Below are 15,300 nucleotides of genomic sequence, written 5' to 3'. Positions count from 1 at the left end.
GATAATGATACTAACCTCCATTGTAAAGTGCTTTGAGATCTACAGATGAAAAGTGCCACATAAGACCTAGGTATTATTACTATTTTATATGAAAACAGTTAACAGATAAGGTATGAGTAGGTGGCACCAAAGAATATGTAGCACACTTCTTAACTTTGGCAGAACCAAAAAACTTCTTCCTGTGCACTGTAGGTAGCTTTTTCCAGCAGTTGTTTAAATCAATTCTTAAGAAGGAAGAAAGCTCTATTTAAAAGACTTGCTCCAGATTTTTGGTATTTTATATGGTTCTATTATGAAAACTTGATATTTCATTTTAACTACCATTACAAAAATGCATTTTTGTTTTGGCTAGTTTGTCTGCAGATTAATATTTCATAGACTCCAGCATATAACATTATGTTAAAAAACTTCTTTTCCATTCCCTCTACTAGGAGTAGTTTTTACTATGTACGGTATTTGTATTAGTGGCATAAAAAGTTTCAACCTCAGTGAACAATTTTATTAGCAAATATGAAAATAATCAGTTTGGCCTGAAGGCACAACATATGGGTGTTGGAAAAAGCAATTTCAAATTTATTTTGGGTAATTCTTTAACTCAGAAGTGTTATGTTCTCTTACTTACAAATTTGCAGATTGATACTATACCCTATACTTTTGACTATTTGAGACAAAATATAATTGATTAGAAACATCTCCATATGTACCAGAGTACATTGTCAACCAAATTGTCATAAGAGAGTTTACTTGATGCACCTGAACGGCAGCTGTATTGATAGGATCTTAAGTTGAGCTATAGGTCAACAAACTAGAGAGTTGGGATACGAACAAGCTATGAACAAAGTGTTTGACAAGCACTTGTTCACACAACCCTAGTCATGGTTTCATACTTCGCTCTGACAATCCAAAGCAAAATTAGGAAGAGCTCATGTAAATTATGATTGCCATTCCAGAACACATAAGTTTTTGATTTGACAATACCACAGTGCTAATAAGTGCACAATACAGATTTCTGAGAAAAAAGCAGTTTTCTACAATTAATGAGTTTATAACATTTTTCTATAATACATCATTTTATAAAATGAACATGATTGACATTTTTCTTTAAAAAAACCCCAAAACCCATACCACCGTCACTGATGTAGCACCTCCAACTGATTTGCTTCAAAATTAAGAGCCTTATTTTTGATAAGTACTCAGATAGCTGATTAGAAAACTGTCTTACAAACACAGCCATTAAACAAGCCAATCAGAAGAGCTTCAGTGGTGCTGGAGACCAGGGTGTAAATTATAATAAAGTAATGTGTCACATTGGGGGGACCTGGTGGTGCAATTATAAGACATTTTTAATTGATCATTAGATTATAACTGCTATGTTCTGGCTTGTACCAGCAATTTATTATATACCGTGTGTATATATATATATTTTCTATATTGTATGTGCAGGATATAGAGAGGAATATGCATTTGCTATCTATTTGCTGTATGTCATTTATGTCATCAGTCTACAATTGTTATAGACGAGGATGTTTTGACTGGTTTGAAAATTTTTACTGTTTTTATCAGTATTTCCTTATAATAAGTAAATTAAATCTCTTTCCAAACAAAATATTAAGTTTGGTCATTATATACAGATATATACACACACACACACACTCACACATTATGTGTATGTGTAGACCCTCCCCCCCACTAAATGGAAAACACCTTAAAAGAGCATTAAGGTTGCAAAAACAAGAACTCCAAAGTTGTCTCTGCAACTTTAATATTGCTCCTTTGTGTGTATGCATTATAACACAGTCTTTAATTAGATGATCTCATACTATTTTTTTCACAGGACTCCTGATTCACTCAGTGCATAGGATGGATCTGCTCTGGGGATGAATCTGAGTTATGTAGTGAATGAAGCTTTTATGTGTATGTCCCCAGCCGAATTCCATCATGTGGAGTCATAATGACCTCTACACGTGTCAGCAGCAGGGTTGGAACCTTCAGATCCACAGCACAGTACTAAAGGAATAACTGACAACAGGAGAAGACTGTCATCCTCTGTTTGGACCAGCCACAAACTGGACCAGCCACTAACAGGACTATGTTAACATGAAATAGCTACCTTTTAAAGCGTACTAACGAAGCCTACCTGGGCAATTAGAGAGCAGCACATTAGACAAGCCCATTGTTTGGGAAAAAAATGGATTTGCCACAATGCTCTATAGCCAGAATCTAGGCAGAAAACAGATAATTCCAAATCATACCCATTTTAGTCAAGATTTTTACAGGCTACAATTAAGTGTCACACTGAATCACGTATGAGCACGGACCATATCTTTTTCTGTGCCTAGTACAAAGCCAAAAGCATGCATGGTGTTTAACAGAACATCACCACCAACACCACTGTACCATCGCATGGTGATGAGGGAAAAAGCCTTTAATCTTCTATAGAAACAATTATGGGCTGATGGCATAAACCAGAAGAGACCAGAGATCCATAGGCACTAGATCTAGGTAAAATTTTACTGAAAAATGTAATCTGGGGGCACCCAAAATTAGTCACAAATTTGTGTTCAATTTAGCGAATAGTTTTGGGCCAAATAAAAAAATTAGATTTTTTTTTTGTATTTTGAAAAAGTCGGAACGGTTCATTTTGAATTGTCATTTCATTTGACCTGAAGGAAAGTTTTTTGGTATTTCATTTTAGCAAGGGGAAAAAGATCAGTTTTGGTTTGAAATTCCCCTCCTTCGGTTTCAGCCACCACACTGAAAAATCAATTATTTGCTCAGCTCTATTAGGAATCCTTTTGAGGCGAACTGTTTAATCCCACACTGAAGTTCCAGAACTCTGGAGTTTCTTTTACTGCTTGACAAAACACATATTTATCCCACTACACTGGTGGCTGGAAATTCTAACAAATGACAGAACATGGGGAATAGCTACACCAAGACACAAAATGGAAAGTGAAGGTTGGGAGTGAAAAAAGGAAAGGGCAAAAGAAGAATAAACCAACATAACCAGCACCACTTGGCACCTTTATTATGGCAACTTAGGTGAGGACAAGGTCAGAGAGAAGGTAATGTTTCTCAGCAGCACTGGGGTGAAGAGAACAATGAATTACACTGATTTCTGCAGTATACAGAATTAAAACATACATTTGCAAATATGCTAATTGGAAACAAATCAATTTTTAAGTGTACGGTCTAATATCTATCTCTATGCACAGGCAGTTTAAAAACAAATACAATAGGATAAACTACTGTATATATTTCTTTACCTTAGCTCATGAGCTAGCACAGCCCACTTTTAAGTTACAGGAACTTGAATCAGACATGATTGATTTGTCCTTCTTTCAGTCCTTGCCCTTTTGTGATTCTGCAGAGAACACTAGGAACCAGCAATAACTCACCACATGCCTCAGATCTTTTTTGTTTTTGGAAATCTCTCAGCAACATGACATCTCACATTTGTTATGGTTGACTCTGGGCATTTAAATATGCAAACAATTAAAGTATATTTGCAAGGGATATGACAAATGAGCATTTGCACACTGGCCAATTTTTCATTGACTTCCATTCAAGAACATGATTATATTTCAGCTCTGCCTCCACAGTTGTCTAAATACGTTGATTTCCTAATATTCATGTGGTCAGGTTGACTGATGAGAATGACGTTAGTATAAACTCAAGAGTCTCTCTCTGAAAAATTCCACTTCCATTATACTGTTATAAATTCAGAGTAACTGTTGAAGTCAGTGGAGTTCACTCTGGATTTAAAATGGTGTAATGAAAGCAGAATCTGACCCTTTTTCTCTTCCAACATCCCTTCCCCTGCCACACAACAAAAAGCCTGCTAAATTTTTTACACTTCCTACTTGGCCTATTTCTGTTGATTTTTAAGTGATTTTAGTATGTTAAATTAAGTCATTGATCTATATAAATGAGTCAAAGTACCAGTGCTGGGACTGGAGCTAAACTGGTCTTTGCTCCATGTCTTAAGCTCAGACTCCTAGATCACACTTCTCTCTAGAAAAAGACAGGGATTGAAAGGACATAGAGGAGATGCAAGGGGAAGAAAGAGATTTCATTCTCCTGAAATCTCTCCTACACCAAATGTCTGAAGGAATGCACCACTGTACTTAACAGTGGAACACAGCAGGATTCAAACATCTGCCAGGCTAATTCAGTCTGGTTTTACTTACAGCTACCCAAAACATATAAGGGGGGAAATTTCTCTGTTGGAAAAGAGCTGGAACCTTCCCCCAGATTTCAGTGGATGTCTGGATTTGGGGAGGAGGTCCAGACTTGAGGTTTACGCATAGACTCTGCTTTTACCAGGAAGGACCAAAAACCCAGATCCAATGCCTCCATCACACACTTGGGATCCAAATTTTGCAGCTCAGTCACAATTGTAAACCTTACTTTTAGGTTTTAAAACTTGCAGCTACCATACACTGAGCTGAGCACTGCTTTAGCGAGGAACACTTCCTAGTTTTAAAATATTTTATTCATTAGGCAGTGCCCCTGTCATTGCTTTGTTAATTGTTGCTCAGCTTTGACATCAGCCTGCCCCCACCAGGACATCAGCCTTACTGAAAGTATATTTCAGCAGGCCTTGTCTTATAATAACTCATCAGCCTCCTTGAAGGCAGACAACAAAATGCTTACAGCTGAACAGCTAATTTGCTGGGAACAGGCTAACGCTGCCCAAAGTAACTGCAGAAACAGCACTGATTCTGATGCCCAGTGCTAAACAGAATTTTAAAAATAAGGAAACTGGAAGGAAGCAAGGTACTGCCCACAGGAGCTCTGAAAATGCTTCCCAGTTACCGAACTAGAAAGATATTTATTTACTAATGGAACAGAAGGGGATTGGATGCTTCAAACTGCTGGTTGTGAAGCCTTTAACCGCTGGTCACTGGTTAAAATCCAGCCCACATTGGAAGTTGCTGCCCTCTGACAGCTGTTTGGCAGCCTGTAGAGATGAGTTTAATTTAGTTGTCTCTATCCAATTCCTAGTGTACAAGTCTCAGTATCATAAAAGCTATCATCAGAACCAGGACCAATCATTTAACACTCTGAGAAGAGGCACCAAGGATTAAAGGAGTGTGTTGATTATTTGCCCTCCCTAATTGAAAGAAGGCCCATTGGCATGGCAGCATGGGGGAAGCTTGGATTGCTGTGGACCATACTATATCCAATTTGGTGGACAAACAGCTCTTCACAGTCTCCACTGCTGTTAATTCAGAACTTTTCCTGAACAATAAACCCATAAAATAAAAGAAACTCAATTGGTTTAAGATTCCAAATCAGGCGCTCAAATGCCATCTAAAATACACTTAAAACAACAAGCCTGAAAATCAGTTTCTTCTTCTCTTTGGAGTTCCAAGTTCCATGTTTCCTCTGCAACACTTAGCCCTAAACATTTAAAACAGTGCAGTGCCTTTAAAATAAATTTGCAGCCCTAACAGTAATGGCAGCATCCCTTTTTCTTTTTTTTTTTTTGGGGGGGGGGATTCTTCAATTTCATGAGCACAACAATTAAGCAGTTTAGAAACAAACAAGGAACATAAAAATAATAAGTAATACAGCAAAAGTTTGATTTTTACTATCAATGGCAACATTTAAAAAAGTTTTGGTTGATATTAGCAAAACTATTGACTACAACAGAAGTAAGAGCTTTCTATTATTATTATTATTATTGCCTCCTTGTAGTCAAACAGTAGGGACACTCTGTTGCATAGAAGTAGTTAACAGAGGCATAATTCCCACCCTACAAAAGCCAGTTTGCACAAAAATTACATGGAAAAAACGTATACACACTGTGCTCATTCACTTGCAGAGGTTAATAATACAGGTATCATAAGCTACAGCACATGAAAGGAAATATGCATTGAGTCATAACTTACTATTTGCTAATGAGATCACTCCTTATTAAAGAAAATTCTTAGTATGCCACTATCCTCCAGCCAGGTTCACTTATCAATTGCAGCACTGCAGCTTCTTTCTTCATTCTCAGTTAACCTCCATGAAGGGATCTCAGAGGATATATACCGGATAACACTAGCACTTGAGAATTTCTTTTCTTTCTAAATGCTATGAAGCTGTTATCAGCAAGCAGCCAGATAAGTCAAATCAGAGCTAGTATTCTCTAAATTCTCTGTTGTAAATCAGATTTTAATGGAGAAAAGATTTATATCCCTTTGAGACCAGGTAAGGAATATGTTATTAGTGTGATCCAGAATGTGTGCTTTACAATAGTAAATACAGCTAGGAGTTGTTCCCCTAAGCAATTTTCCAACTTCTCCAAATTTCTTTGCTCATAAGGTGGAAACTAAAACAAATGAATCTCCCATTTGTATCCAATATTAGTAAATGACAGTTTGTAAGGAAGCATTGATACAAAAATATGCACGTGTGTACATACACACACACATGCTCTGTAATATTCCATGTGAAATCAAGATGTAAGCTGTATTTGATTGACCATTGGAAGGAGAGGGTATGGATTTCAGTTTTATTTATTACATCATAGATGTGAGAGGTTTGGTAGCATCCCTCAGCACAGTCTCTGGCATAGGTATTTAAGCCCTTTCTATTCCTATCCAGAACCTACGAAGTCTCACAGTATTTGTGAATTGAACGTAGATCACATTTGACTAGCATTTGAGAGCTTTTTATACATTTTCATCACATTGGAATTTATATGTTCCCAGAAAGAAAACTGTGTTAAACTCATAAGTAAGGTTGATAAGTGAACAAACACTTAAATATATTGTAGTGCTAGAAAGTTAGAGAAGAAATAACAAAAGAAATTAAAAATGCTGGAAAAATGCTATTTGTATTGCAATAATGCCTGCATGCCCTAATAATGATCCAAGGCCCTATCAACACCTAAATCATCAGTTGATTTGTCCAGCTATTACAGCACAGATTCCAGATTAATTTATAGTTGAGACACTTAAAAGAATGTGAAGGTCCAGAAATCAAGTTTTTCAAACAAGCCTTTCAGGTCTTTTTCTATTAACTGATGACAAAATGAGGAAAAGCCTTTTACTTTTTGTCACGTTTAGCATGAAAAATATTGAATTTCTAATATTTATAAGCATTCTGTTCATTAAGATTTACCAGGGAGGGGTGTGTCTCAGACTTCCATGCACAAACGAACAGGAAAAGGTCTGCCATACCCAAGCCATCAGCAAAAATGACGACACTTAAGTCATACTTCATAGCGATGTGTGCCCTTCCCTTTGCTTCTTTATATTATCCTTTGTGGGTAAGCCGCCATTTTCAATTTAAGCGTAAAATCATAGGCAGAACAGAAGTCAGGAGGATCATTAGTGATAGCTAGTACCAGAGCTAAGGCATTTTCCCAGCAATTTTAATCTAGGGCTTGTCATGAGAAAGAAAGCTTGTTGCCATGGAAATTAACATGCATTCTGGATTTGGGGTATTTGTTTTTACTTTGTTTCACTGCTTTTTGTTTTACCATCATCTGAATAATAATCATATTCAGAATTTGAGTTATTAATGGTTAGGTTCAGCCACTTACTTGGGCACAGGATCAGTTTCAGGCTTTAGAGTCTCAAGTTGCTTTTGGAATACCTAGAGAATCCCAGCATGTCTTGGGTTCTATACTTTAATGATGAAGAGATTGAGGTATAAATAATAGAACTATTCAGATTCTGTGATTAAAACGTTAATAATGAGACCAACCAAGTCAGTTGGTGCAACTGATATGCAACATGAGCATTACCCAGAATGCTGTACCTCCCAGAATTCAGCAGCTAATCACAGTATTGTTGGTATCATAAGCATTGAGGACAACTGGATTCTCAGTCCAATGCCATCTATGAATTGTGTCTGACACCATTACAATCCTCCAAATCCACTCCCCTCAAACCAACCATGGAGTGATGTGTAACCCATGTCTCCATAAAAAAATAAACAACTCTTTGGCCAATAAAATAAGATTTAAACTCAGACTTCTCCATGCAGAACACGTCTAAATGGATCAACCCAATTACGTGTGTGACAGATTTTTAGTATCATTTTAGTATACATTTTTAGTACACAGTCCCAGCCTAACATATTCCAAATTGCCTGTTCCCACTTTTCCCTGAAGTAAAACATCTATTAACAAAAACTAGACTGTAAACAAAAGGTACGTGATAAGATGGAGAAGAGGTGAGAGCACCTACTAGAAGACAATTATGCACCAATTACCTGGATGTCCATTTAGCAAATTCTCTGGTCAGATGCTGCTGCTTATACTATTTATACTTTTGAAAATTATTCTGCACCGTCCTGCCCCAATGAAAAAAACAAGCAAAAGTGGCTCAGTATTTACATACACAAAAAAGCAGACAGCTACTCCATCTCCACTTTGTGAGTTTAGGCTCCTTTTTCAAATCCTAGCCGACACGAGTTTGGTGCCCCAAATCCATGGAACTTGGACTCCCAACTCTCTTAGTCGCCTTTTAAAACTCCAGACTTACGTTTTCAAACCACCACATTTTGAGGTTATATAGTGTAATAATGAAAGCACACAGTGCTCTCTTTAACAATAATGATCCACATTAGCCTTTTGTGGTGCTTATGTCATAGAAAGTTCTGTATCTCATTCACTTCAGGACGTCTGCAGTCATGAGTCATGCATGGCCCTATGCTAGGGGATTCTCCATACTTCTGCATTTTCTTGTGATTCAAGAATGCCCAACATGGAATATGCCCTACTGTTATATATGTAGTTACTCTAGCAAATGCTTAGAATAACTCTTGCCCATTGCCAAACAATATTTCTTTTTATCTGGTGAGGGTATATTTAGTTCAAGCAGGTCAAACTAGCACATTCTGGACATTCTCTTTTCTCTTTGATCAAGGGCAATAAACCTTCAATCTACCCTTTCCTTTCCCTGTTCAAATGTCACTATGGTAATAGTCTCATTGACAGACATGGCAGGCTCTTCCCATGAAAAAGAACTCTTTCGGGTTCGACATTCCCACTAGATTCTCTGACTATCTGATTCCATAGAAAGCTGGGGGTGGTAAGACAAGTTTAGAACTGACTATCTCCTAGCAATGATCTCAGGGGAAAGACCTATCGCAACATTGTCCAGACTTGAATTACAATTAGGATCTACAAATGCTGAGTTACTATGAGCTATGGAGCTTTTACCAAATTGCTATTGTGACGGGGCAAGGCCAGATGGCTATAGTAAAGTAGTGAGGAACAGGTATGTTAGTCCCAGGCTAAACAAATCCCTGGTACCATGGTAACTAAATGGCAGTTGCTCCAGGTTAATCAAGTCACCTGGGGCCAATTACGATCCTTCTAGAAAGCAGTGGAGATAGTTAGGTTGATTGGGACACCTGAAGCCAACCAAGGGCTGGCTGGAACTAGTTAAAAGCCTCGCAGTTAGTCAGTGAGGTGTGTATCAGAAGCTATGCTGTTGGAGGAACTAAGCAGTATAAATCCATATCAGGTGCAAGGAAGGAGGCCCTGAGGTAACGCTGAAGGAGATATTGAGAGGGGGCTGCTGTGGAGAAGTGGCCCAGGGTACACTTCCTATTTCCAAAAAGTCAGCTACCATAGCTGCTTCTATTAGGGTCCCTGAGCTGGAGCCTGGAGTAGAGGGTGGGCCTGGGTTCCCCCATCCCTTCCCCAATTAATCACTGAGACTGGGAGACAACAGAGACTGTGTGAGTGAGGGTTGCTTCTCCTCACCTCCCTTGCTGGCTTATGATGAAAATGGTCAGTAAGCTGTGACCCTTGTCCCTAGAGAGAGAAGGGCTATGTGGTGGGTCACAGTGAGCCTCTGAGGCTAGCAAAATCCACCAGGAAACACGGGACCCATGGAGACAAGGACAGAGCTTTGTCACACTTTCATTGTTCTTTGCAGATTTTCTTTCATGAAAGAGACCACAGCTTTAGAAGTAACAGAAAATTCCATGGGATATATTATATGGGGTAGCAGGCAGACTCTCCCCAAAATTACCCTGACAATCCTCTTTTTTCCTAGACAGGGACCTTGTTAAGGTGACAAAGGTTATGTCATTAAACGTGGGAAATTCTGATGCATTTGAAAAATAACTAGCATTTGAAACAAACAAAAAGTTTCCTCACAAAGTTCATCACATTTTGATACAGTGCAGTGTGTAACTTCAGTTGGCTATTTTACAAAATTATGTGAACTCCTTAGACTCTGCTTCATTAACTTAATGGTGGTTTAAGCTTCCTTCTCCTACTCTCTGTAAGTCTGGGAAATTTATTGAGACATTATGTTACTCATTTTTTATACAGCAGACACAAAATTCATTTTACAGCCTAAAGCAGATGAGTGAGGAGGATTTAGAAGAGTCTCATCCTTTCCCTATCATGGAGTACACATATCTTCAATAGTCTTTCAAATTAGAAGACATGAGTGCTTCTTTTATATGGGTACAGCCAACCCTTACAGACCAGCTGAACTGAGTTAGATCATAACTGTGCCAGCCAGACCACTCTTCACCTAGATCTCCTGTATCTGGAAACTTCCTTCCATTCTTAATTGAATGCCAAATTCAGAACCCAACTACTAGCGAGCTGTTGCTAACTAGGGATTTCAACTGTGCACACTCAAATCCGCAGTGGAATTTAAGGCTTTCCAGATCCTGAAGTGTAAGAGACCATGTAAAACTATGTTTTGCCAAAGATTAAACCCATAGTAAAAGTAGACAGCTAGATGTGAGGCAGGCAGCAATGGCACAGTAGGCCCTAGCAGAGTGGCTGGACCTCCGATTCATCATTAAGATACAGAAGGTACTCCTGTGGGGGCCATCTGTGTGGGTGGGCACAAGGGTCTACCTCTGTAGATCAGACTGCAGGATTAGGTGCCAGGTTAGAATCATGGGACTGGAAGGGACCTCGAGAGGCCATCCAGTCCCCTGCATTCATGGCAGGACTAAGTATTATCTAGACCATACCTGACAGGTGTTTGTCTAACCTGCTCTTAAAAATCTCCAATGAGGGAGATTCCACAACCTCCTTGGAAAATTTATTCCAGTGCTTAACCACCCTGACAGCTAGGAAGTTTTTCCTAATGTCCAACCTAAACTGCCCTTGCTGCAATTTAACCCATTGCTTCCTGTTCTATCCTCAGAGGTGAAGGAGAATAATTTTTCTCCCTCCTCCTTATAACAATCTTTTATGTACTTGAACACTGTTATATCTCATAGACTCAGATGTTAAGGTCAGAAGGGATCATTATGATCATCTAGTCTGACCTCCTGCACAGGCCACAGAATCTCACCCACCCACTCCTGCAATAAACCTCTCACCTACATCTGAGCTATTGAAGTCCTCAAATCATGGTTTAAAGACTTCAAGGTGCAGAGAATCCTCCAGCAAGTGACCCGTGCCCCATGCTACAGAGGAAGGCGAAAAACCCCCAGGGCCTCTTCCAATCTGCCCTGGAGGAAAATTCCTTCCCAACCCCAAATATGGTGATCAGCTGAACCCTGAGCATGTGGGCAAGAGTCACCAGCCAGATACCCAGGAAAGAATTTTCTGCAGTAACTCAGATCCCACCCCATCACAGGCCATTGGGCCTATTTACCATGAATAGTTAAAGATCAATTAATTGCCAAAATCATGTTATCCCATCATACCACCTCCTCCATAAATTTATCGAGTTTAATCTTGAAGCCAGATAGGTCTTTTGCCCCCACTGCTTCTCTTGGAAGGCTGTTCCAGAACTTCACTCCTCTGATGGTTAGAAACCTTTGTCTAATTTCAAGTCTAAACTTCCTGATGGCCAATTTATATCCGTTTGTTCTTGTGTCCACATTGGTACTGAGCTTAAATAATTCCTCTCACTCCCTGGTATTTATCCCTCTGATATATTTATAGAGAGCAATCATATCTCCCATCAACCTTCTTTTGGTTGGGCTAAACAAGCCAAGCTCCTTGAGTCTCCATTCATAAGACAGGCTTTCCATTCCTCGGATCATCCTAGTAGTCCTTCTCTGTACCTGTTCCAGTTTGAATTCATCCTCCTTAAACATGGGAGACCAGAACTGTACACAGTATTCCAGATGAGGTCTCACCAGTGCCCTGTATAATGGTACTAAAACCTCCTTATCTCTACTGGAAATACCTCGCCTGATGCATCCCAAGACCGTATTTTTTTCACAGCCATATCACATTGGCGGCCCATAGTCATCTTGTGGTCAACCAATACTCCAAGGTCCTTCTCCTCCTCCGTTACTTCTAATTGATGCGTCCCCAGCTTGTAACTAAAATTCTTATTAATCCCTAAATGCATGACCTTGCACTTTTTGCTATTAAATTTCATCCTATTACTATTACTCCAGTTTACAAGGTCATCCAGATCGTCCTGTATGATATCCCGGTCCTTCTCTGTATTGGCAATACCTCCCAGCTTTGTCTCATCCACAAACTTTATTAGCACATTCCCATTTTTTGTGTCGAGGTCAGTAATAAAAAGATTGGTCCCAAAACTGATCCCTGAGGAACTCCACTGGTAACCTCCCTCCAGTCTGATAGTTCACCTTTCAGTATGACCCACTGTAGTCTCCTTTTTAACCAATTCCTTATCCACCTTTCAATTTTCATATTCATCCCCATCTTTTCCAGTTTAACTAATAATTCCCCAGGTGGCATGGTATCAAATGACTTACTGGAATTTGGGTAAATTAGATCCACTGCTTTTCCTTTGTCTAAAAAATCTGTTACTTTTTCAAAGAAGGAGATCAGGTTGGTTTGGCACGATCTACCTTTTGTAAAACCATGCTGTATTTTGTCCCATTTACCATTGATCTCAATGTCCTAAATTACTTTCTCCTTCAAAATTTTTTCCAAGACCTTGCATGCTACAGATGTCAAACTAACAGGCCTGTAGTTACCCGGATCACATTTTTCCCCTTTCTTAAAAATAGGAACTATGTTAGCAATTCTCCAGTCATACGGTACAACCCCTGAATTTACAGATTCATTAAAAATTCTTGCTAATGGGCTTGCAATTTCATGTGCCAATTCCTTTAATATTCTTGGATGAAGATTATCTGGGACTTTTGCTTCTACCTCAGATATGGTAATATATACCTCCATATCCTCATTCCCATTTGTCATGCTACCATTATCCCTCAGATCCTCATTAGTCTTATTAAAGACTGAGGCAAAGTATTTGTTTCGATATTGTGCCATGCCTAGATTATCCTTAACCTTCACTCCACCCTCAGTGTTTCGTGGTCCCACGTCTTCTTTCTTTGTTTTCTTCTTATTTAAATGGCTATAGAACCTTTTACTCTTGGTTTTAATTCCCTTTGCAAGGTCCAACTCTACCTGACTTTTAGCCTTTCTCGCCTTATCCCTTTCAGTGTGCTATGCCATTATCTAAATCATTGATGAAGATATAAAACAGAACTGGACCCAGAACTGATCCCTGGAGGACCCCACTTGATATGTCCTTCCAGCTTGATTGTGAACCGCTGATAATTACTCTCTGGGAACGGTTTTCCAGCTTGTTATACACCCACCTTATCATAGCTCAATCTAGATTATATTTCCCTCATTTGATTATGAGAAGGTCATGCGAGACAGTATCAAAAGCCTTACTAAAGTCAAGATATACCACCTCTACCACTCTCTCCCTCACCCCCCAGGCTTGTTATCCTGTCAAAGAAAGCCATTAGGCTGGTTTGACAGAATTTGTCCTTGACAAATCTATGATAACTGTTACTTATCACCTGATTATCTTCTAGGTGTTTTCAAATTGATTTGCTTAATTATTTGCTCCATTATCTTTCCAGGTACTGAAGTTAAGCTGGCTGGGCTGTAATTCCCCAGGTTGTCCTTATTTCCCTTTTTATAGATGGGCACTGTATTTGCCCTCTTCCAGTCCTCCGAAATCTCTCCCATCTTCCATGACTTTTTGAAGATAATCACTAATGGCTCAGATAGCTCCTCAGTCAGCTCCTTGAGTATTCTAGGATGGACTTCATCAGGCCCTGGTGACTTGGAGACATCTAACTTATCTAAGTAATTTTTTACTTGTTCTTTCCCTATTTTAGCCTCTGATCCTACCTCATTTTCACTGACATTCACTATGTCAGATGTCCAATCACTACTAACCTTTTTGGTGAAAACTGAAATAAAAAAGTCATTTAGGACTTCTGCCATTTCCACATTTTCTATTATTCTCCCCCCCCCCGCCCCGCAACAAGTAACAGGCCTACCTTGTCCTTGGTTTTCCTTTTGCTTCTAATGTATTTGTAGAATGTTTTCTTGTTACCCTTTTTATTGTTGTTTGTTTACATTCATCCTTTGTAATTTGGCCTATTTTCCACTTTTTGTAGGACTCTGAGTTTCAGATCATTGACAATCTCCTGGTTGAGCCCCAGTGGTCTCTAGTCATTCTTCCTATCTTTGTGGCATTGTATGCTCTTGTGCCCTTAATATCTTTTTGAAAAACTGCCAACTCTCTTGAACTGTTTTCCCCTTTAGACTTGCTTCCCATGGGATATTACCTACCAACTCCCTAAGTTTGCTAAAGTCTGCCTTCTTGAAATCCATTCTCTTTATTCTGCTGTTTTCCCTCCTACCATTCCTGTTTTCCCTCCTACCGTTCCTCTATCATTTCATGATCACTTTCTCCTAAGCTGACCTCCACTTTCAAATTCTAATCTAGTTCCTCCCTATTTGTCAAAATCAAATCTAGAACAGCCTCTCCTCTACTGGATTTCTCCACCTTCTGAAATAAAAAATGGTCTCTGGGTTAGTAGAAGATGGACTTTACGGAACATTTCAGTGCTTGTGAACCACTTCTTTGGTTCTTTCTTTTTCAATTTTAATGCATCTCCACACACACAGACACAGACACACACACACACAAAAGTTGACTTCATCTTCTTGGGTGAAAATACCCTACACAACTCAAAGGAAAAATGTCCCCTTTCTATTTTTCTGTCAAAAGAATTTTTGTCATCTTTTCATCTTCTAACAAATACTCCTGTTTAGAGCAAAAGCACTTTACCCATTTTAAATAATAATAAAGAAAAGATATATTCATCCAGAGTTGACAAATGGACAGTATATGTCAACCAGTTCCCAGAAAGTGAGGTGGCTTTAATAATCTGTATCGCATTATTATTTCTCTCTCATAACTTTATGGCTTATAGGCAGGAGTTTAGGCACTTGCAGCCTTACCTCCCTGAAGAGTAATGTATTAGGATGGTAATGCATCATGACCACAACAAATGTTCTATTTAAACAGTATTATGATTCCCAAAAGCAAAACATATTACAGCCTG

The 15,300-nt window shown here is 38.9% G+C and overlaps 1 protein-coding gene across 4 annotated transcripts in view; it reads right to left on the bottom strand.

Moving 5' to 3' along the window:
* The window catches only part of TPK1 (thiamin pyrophosphokinase 1), a 492,286-nt gene that overhangs the window by 82,832 nt on the left and 394,154 nt on the right, over positions 1–15,300 (bottom strand). The gene's annotated exons all lie outside the window — the stretch shown is intronic.

This window comes from Lepidochelys olivacea, assembly GCF_965140295.1.
Source record: "Lepidochelys olivacea isolate rLepOli2 genome assembly, chromosome: 2".
NCBI classification, from domain to species: Eukaryota; Metazoa; Chordata; order Testudines; family Cheloniidae; genus Lepidochelys; species Lepidochelys olivacea.
The sequence above is the reverse complement of the archived record's forward strand: the minus strand, read 5'-3'. Positions and strand labels throughout refer to the sequence as shown.